This window comes from Poromitra crassiceps, assembly GCF_964638095.1.
Source record: "Poromitra crassiceps genome assembly, chromosome: 4".
NCBI classification, from domain to species: domain Eukaryota; kingdom Metazoa; phylum Chordata; class Actinopteri; order Beryciformes; family Melamphaidae; genus Poromitra; species Poromitra crassiceps.
The window spans coordinates 26,067,164-26,074,113 of NC_139626.1; positions in this window are offsets into that span (position 1 = coordinate 26,067,164).

Here is a 6,950-nt window from a genome sequence, read left to right on the forward strand (position 1 = left end):
AATCAAGTTAGCCGCTGATGATGGATTTGGCTTTAAAGTTATCCTCGGTTAGGTGGTTCCTCTCCGGTGTTCATGTGTGAGGTGGTCTTCAGTCTTGGTGAATCTGTCTGCACTCCCTATTGCCCCAGCTCGACTGAGAGCGCTTGCGGATCCTCACCGATGGATCGCCTCTCCCACTCCATCCGACCCTGACCAATCAAGATAAGGCCCAGGGAGAGCCGGCCACATAACTGGACTAACTTTGTTGTCCAGGAGAACGTAATCACATGGGAGCAAATGGGAAGACACGCTAACTGAAACATCAACCCCTCTGTGAGAACATAAACACTGGAATATATGCAAATGCTCGTGCAGCACGCACACCACCTGTATAGGAGAAAGAGAGGGAAGGGATTGACCCCCGTGAGGGAGAAAAGAGGTTCAGTAGCCATTGAACGTGTTTGGCGTGTTTCTCTCGCAGTAACTGGGAACCATCCAGGATTTCTGACACTAATGGGGATCCAGTGTAAACTAATGGGAGTAGAGCCAAACAAAAGGCAACCAAATGGGAGCGCATGGAGCTAGAGTAGCCCTCTGAGCCTAGTGTGCCTTAAGTACATGGAGCTAAAGTAGCCCTCTGAGCCTAGTGTGCCTTAAGTACATGGAGCTAAAGTAGCCCTCTGAGCCTAGTGTGCCTTAAGTACATAATGGCAAATCTTTACAGAGAGATTAGTGGCAGGGATGGAGAGGAGAGGAGATTTTAAGTTTCTGACCAAACTAAAACCAAAAGTAATAGAGAGCTTCTTTCAATAGTTTATGGTTTATAGAGTTTCATTAAGTGCAAAGTGTAATCAAAAAGAATCTCAGAGTGCAATGAGAGGCATGCGGCAGCTTCATGACCATATTAAATGATATTAAAGATAAATAATATCTATATAATATATAATATCTATATATAAATATTAAAGAGAGCAGGGAAAATAGTGAGATGTTTAAGCTGCAATAAGCAGCAGATGAAATGACAGCCATACTGTACATACAGTATCTTCTCTGAAGCAAAGCAAACTCACCAATGCATCATATGGAGTAATTGTGTTTTCATTATATGGTGATATAGTTTTCGGATGCATCTGTGGTATGGATGTGACAGAATCCATTCCAGCGACCATAATGTTGGATATTATTGTCTACCAGGCACCAAAGTGCACCAGCCATATCATTATTTGTGAATGTGATATACCAAACATCAACTGAAATTAGATTATTTCTGGCTCCATAAGCATGACCATATACAGCTGTGACAGGGCCATACATCTGTATTCTGCTTATAGCTAACAAAGAGTTTAGAGGGGCTTTAGAAGCGGGTGAAAACACATCTAAGGATAAAATCGAGACAGAATGAATAATCTGGGCTCCGCCTGGGACAGCATGAAAATGATCACAGGGCTCAATGAAGGGGGCAGGAGAGATGTACAGCTGGCTCAGAGTTTTAATGAGTTTTAAGTTAGATTTGATGTTCATGATTTTAGTGACAAACACTCTGAGATCAGAAACAGTCTCCTGTCAGCCCCTCCCTTAAATCCCTTCTTTGATTAGCATTAGCATATAGTGTAATCAAGTGTTTTAAAGGGTGCAAACCTAGGAAAAGTCCTGACCCAGATAAAATAGGTAGTTGTCTGCGCGGAGCAAATAGGCCCCATTTTTAGGTATATATTGATAAACAGATTATCTCTGTGCTTAAATCTAGCTTCTTCCAGTTGAGGCTTTTATCTAAGGTCAAGCCTTTTTTTTTTAAATCTTTCGGTGAACTTGAAAAGCTCACTCATGCTTTTATTTCAAGCAGACTTGACTACGGTAACACCCTTTATGTTGGGGTTAGCCAGGCCTCCCTCTCTCGCTTGCAGCTGGTCCAGAATGCCACAGCTCATCTTTTAACAGGAACACGCATCACCCTACTGGCCTCCCTCCACTGGCTGCCTGTACGTTTTAGGATTCATTTTAAGATTTTATTGTTTGCTTTTAAATCGCTAAATGGGTTAGCCCCAACCTATCTCTTGGAGCTTCTTGAACCGTATGTCCCTTCCAGGTCACTCAGGTCCGCTGACCAGTCACTCCTGGCCGTCCGAAAGGCAACACATAAGGCTTAAGCTCAGGGGAGCGCGCGCTTTTGCAGTTGCAGCCCCCAAACTGTGGAACGAGCTGTCTCTGCATGTTAGGCTGGCCCCTACACTGCCTATCTTTAAATCTCGCCTCAAAACACACCTCTACTCCTTGGCATTTAATTAACTCAGTATGGGAGTTGCATTTTTATTTTATTTATCATCCTATTTGAATTTCTGTCTGACTACCATTTTGTGTGTACTGTGTCTATTATTTTATTTTTTATTTTTTCCACTGCTATTTTTGTTTGATTGTACAACACTTTGGTCAACTGTGTTGTTTTAAATGTGCTTTATAAATAAAGTGGATTGGATTGGCTATATTTAATTTGTCACTTACCCAGCAGAGGGTGCCATAGCTATGGAAGCTGGTCATTGTGGTTAGGGATGGGGATCGTTAATTAGTGGCCGGGCCAGCGAAGCGGCAGGGCCACTTATTGTATTTGCCATTATTATTATTATTCTTCTCCAGGGAAGTTGGACTTCCCATGCATGAAAATAAACCAAACTTTGCACAAAGGTCCAGTCCCATGCCAAACTTTGTTGACACAAATTTGGCACCAATAGTCCTGATGGTGGCGCTACAGCGACCGTCTAAAGTTTCAAACTTGGAAAATTCATAAGAAATCAGGCACACGTGCTACGGCTTTGCAACTTTCACCGAAATGTGGGCCCAAGTGAGGGGAAACTGCAACCTATGGCCAATTATGAAGTCCAAAGACTGCAAAACTGCAAAAACTGTAAAACGAATTAAACCCTACTCCTCCCACATTTTTCCTTCAAAAACCACCAAATTTCAGCATCTGCATCGTTAGACTGTCCTACACAAAAAATTCTGACAGATTTTTGTTTGATCCAAAATGAGTCTCGCTGGCCAGCCTCCCCTCCCTTCCATGAGAGGAGTCTGGCGGCGCTCGTCACCATTATGGAATTGCGATGGGTGGTGCTTAGAGGCAGTGCCCTTGGAAAATAGTTTCCAACAATCCAACTTGCCATTTTCAGTGTGTAGCAAAGAGCTAGCATGTAAGTTTCTGCTGATAGCTTGTCAGCTAGTTAGCATTGTTGTTTTCACTGAGGCGGCAGGGGACTATTTACAGCGACACACAGAGGAGGGAGCAGAAGCCGCTCTGATTGACATGGTCGGAGCCAATGACAGAGCTTCTTAAGCAGGGAGCGGAAATCCGGCAGCATCTGAAATTGACGCTTCCAATGGGAGAGCAGCTGTAGCAGGGGAGGGCTTATACCAGCAGCCTGTTTCCGTGCCGCCATGCAGACTCCTCTCACGGAAGGGAGGGGCGGCTGGTCAGCGAGACTAATCCAAAAATGACCCCACAGTGCATCAAAATGTTTTACTGTAAACAACTACTCCAAATTCTCGCTAAATAAAGCTTGAAACTTCACAAAAAAACATACAAAGTTTTGCTGTCATAGTAGTTGAATTGTATAAAATCTGAGAATGTTATCTCAAAAACTTAATTTTTTACAATATTTTGAATTCCGCCCTCATGTATAGCCTAGAGCATTGATGCCTTCGCATCCTGGGGAACGGTGGGACATGCCCTCGCCATCTTGGGAAAATACACACACTTATGATGATGTCATCAGTGATGCCACTTGAGCAATTGTGCATTGCGACATTACTGATGATGTCATCAGTAGGACAAGTATAGAAGTGGGCCCCAATTCAAATTATTTGGAAATAATTGTTGTATTTTAATTTAAATATTTGCTTAGATAAAAAGAAAAATACTAGTTTTAGTTATGTATAATAAACTGTTAGGAAGATAAACAGGTCATAATTCCCTCTCTAATATACAGTACATTTTATATTGCTGTGAAAACACATTTATTGTGCATTGCAAACTGTTATGTTCTGTCTGCTTTTTTGTACATTTTATACACTAATGACGTCGTAGCCGTCATGCCAACAGATTCATTGTTAAGGCAGAGGCGGAACTCATGGGACCGTCACCAGGGTGGCAAGCTCAGATGCTTTGGCCTCACTTCTAGAGAACTCATATACTGTCCATTCTTTTTACAGTCAATGGTTTTATGGACTAACAAACCACACCGGGTGAACTGACATAGGGAGTGACTGAACTTTCATTTTTGCATGAAATATTCCTGTACCTTCTTGTAATCAGTGTAGACTTTAGCCCATGGTTGTACATTAATGTGTCATGTTATTTGGATTTGCATATATTTTGTTTTGCATATTATATTTCCCTCAGTGTTTATATGAGGTTTTGGTAGTGAAATTCCATATGCCTATGTTTCTTGTATTATTTTGCTGCTGTTGTTGTGGTGGTGGTGGGGTGTGTGTGTGTGTGTGTGTGTGTGTGTGTGTGTGTGTGTGTGTGTGTGTGTGTGTGTGTGTGTGTGTGTGTGTGTGTGTGCATGTGTACGTGCGCGCGCGTGTGTGAGAAATATGTATGTACGTACGTACGTACGTACGTACGTACGTACATACATACTTGCATATACGTGTGTGTGTGTTTGTATGTGTGTGTGATAATCTATCTAACTGCAGGCCAGCTGCAGGACGGGCGAGGCCGCATAGCGGCCGAGCTAGCAAGCCCGCGTTGCGGGCGTGCCTAGGAATCGAGCGCGCAAGATCCCTAGTAATCCCTAAATCCTCCAAATGTACAATAATTTGATCATTTTGTGACACAGTTGTAATCAATCTAATCCTGCATGAATCTGGTTCACTTTGAGAACCAACTTTAAGAGGCTAGATCAGGGGTGGGCAATTATTTTTCATGGGGGGCCACATGAGAAACCCAGATTGTTGCCGGGGGCCAAACAAACATTGTCATGCCATAACCCAGGAATTTTGATGATAGAGAGGACCACAAAAAAATGTCCTCGCCACCAGAGGGCCAGATTTAGCTGAGGGTTGGGGGCCAAACAGCACTGGCACGAAAAAATTTGGGGCATTTGAAATGAGTTTAGAGGAATAACTAATTTTAATTTAACAGTTGTGATGTCATTATTCAGTCTTAAACACCAATATTTTATCCTTTTCTCACTCACTCCTATGTCACCACTTGCTCTCCCTGCAGGGCTTGAAATTAGCTTTTTTGGCCACCTGCCAATATGGCTGCTAGAAGTTACCAGCCAATTAGAATTTCCACTAGCCAAAATATTTTTCTTGAAATAAACCAGAACATGAGTGGGTTAATTTAAGCATAAATATCAGTAAGTGGCCCGGGATTCTCAAAGCCTGTGTTGAGGGTCACACGAACAAAAATGCACTCTTGAAGCTAAATAAATCCAAAACCAACAAGTTCATTATTTACATTTTTTACTTCAATGTAGAACAGTCATTTCTTACACATGAGATTACTTTTAGCCTTTTAGTCATAAAGATTATTGAAAGATATTCCATATTCCAGACTGAAATGTTATAACAGAAGTAGAGTATTGGCCAGAATGACATGAACATTTGGACACTTATTCAGCGGGTATCTTGTATGTTGTGTTCAGGTGCACTGTAAAAAGAAAAAAAAAATGTTTGGGCCCCTGTCAGTCAAGGGCCCTTGGAATCATCCACACTTTCCTATAGAATACTACGGCCTGGCCCCTGAGTATACCTGCTATAGATCTACACGAAAAGTCAGATGCGTCAGAGGCTGAGCTGCGTTTCACATATATTATACCTTGGCAGTGACACAATGGTAAATTGTTATTTGCGCTCTTTGCTAAGTTGTAAAACATGTGGGCATGTCGGGGGCTCACCACACAGGGAAGAGGCATCCATTTTTTAACACATCCATTTGAAAACAAATACAAGACTAGGACAGGACAGGCATTTTATACTTCATTGCACATACTTTAAAAGAATATGTTTGAAAATGGAGGGACATGACTGTACAGTAGGCTATACTTTATTGTAATCAATGTAGACTTTAGCCCTTGGTTGTACGTTATTGTCATGTTATTTGGATTTGCATTTGGTTTGCATATTGTATTTCCTTATTTTATGGGGGTTTGGGAGTGAAGTTCTATTCATAGTAATCCCATAATGTCACCTGCATTTCCTACCAATATGGCACTATGTAAAGTGACATTTTCACTAACTGAATTAATATACACATGATAAATCTACACATGATAATAATGATATAAATTGCATAAAAAATTACATACTTTTTTATTTTCTTGCATTTTCAAAATCCCATACTTTTACTTGCACATCTGTGTTACCTTATCATGTACCAGTAGGAGTAAATAAAAATTCCAATCCGAGATTTTTTTTACAATATCCCACCCCTCTGTGCTGCCGTTCTCTTCGTAACTGATCTCCATTGTCTTACACTTTTGAATGATCATGTCATATCCCAATATCCTGTTTCAAGAGGAGATACATAAAATTGAAAATGCAGGATGTCATCAAAATGCCATTTCATTGGGACTTTAAAGGGACATGCTCTTATTTTTACCTGCCTCCATCAGGAAGTCAGGTCATGCTCAGCTAGTCGGAATTCAATGTCTTTGAACCGCATCCTCTAGTTGAAGGATGGTCTTCACTACACCACCTTGCTCACAGTCCACTCATAACTGAGCCATAACTGTCTCAGCAGCAGAGCAGATTTAACATGTTTAAACAGTTTACGTACCACACACACAAACAACCACACAAACACAAACTACCACATGGACACGAACTACCATACAAACTACCACACACACAAACTGCCACATGAACTACCACAAAAACACAATACCACGCAACCTACTGTACCACACGAACACAAAGTACAACATGAACACAAACTACCACAAAAACGCAAACTACCACACGAACACGAA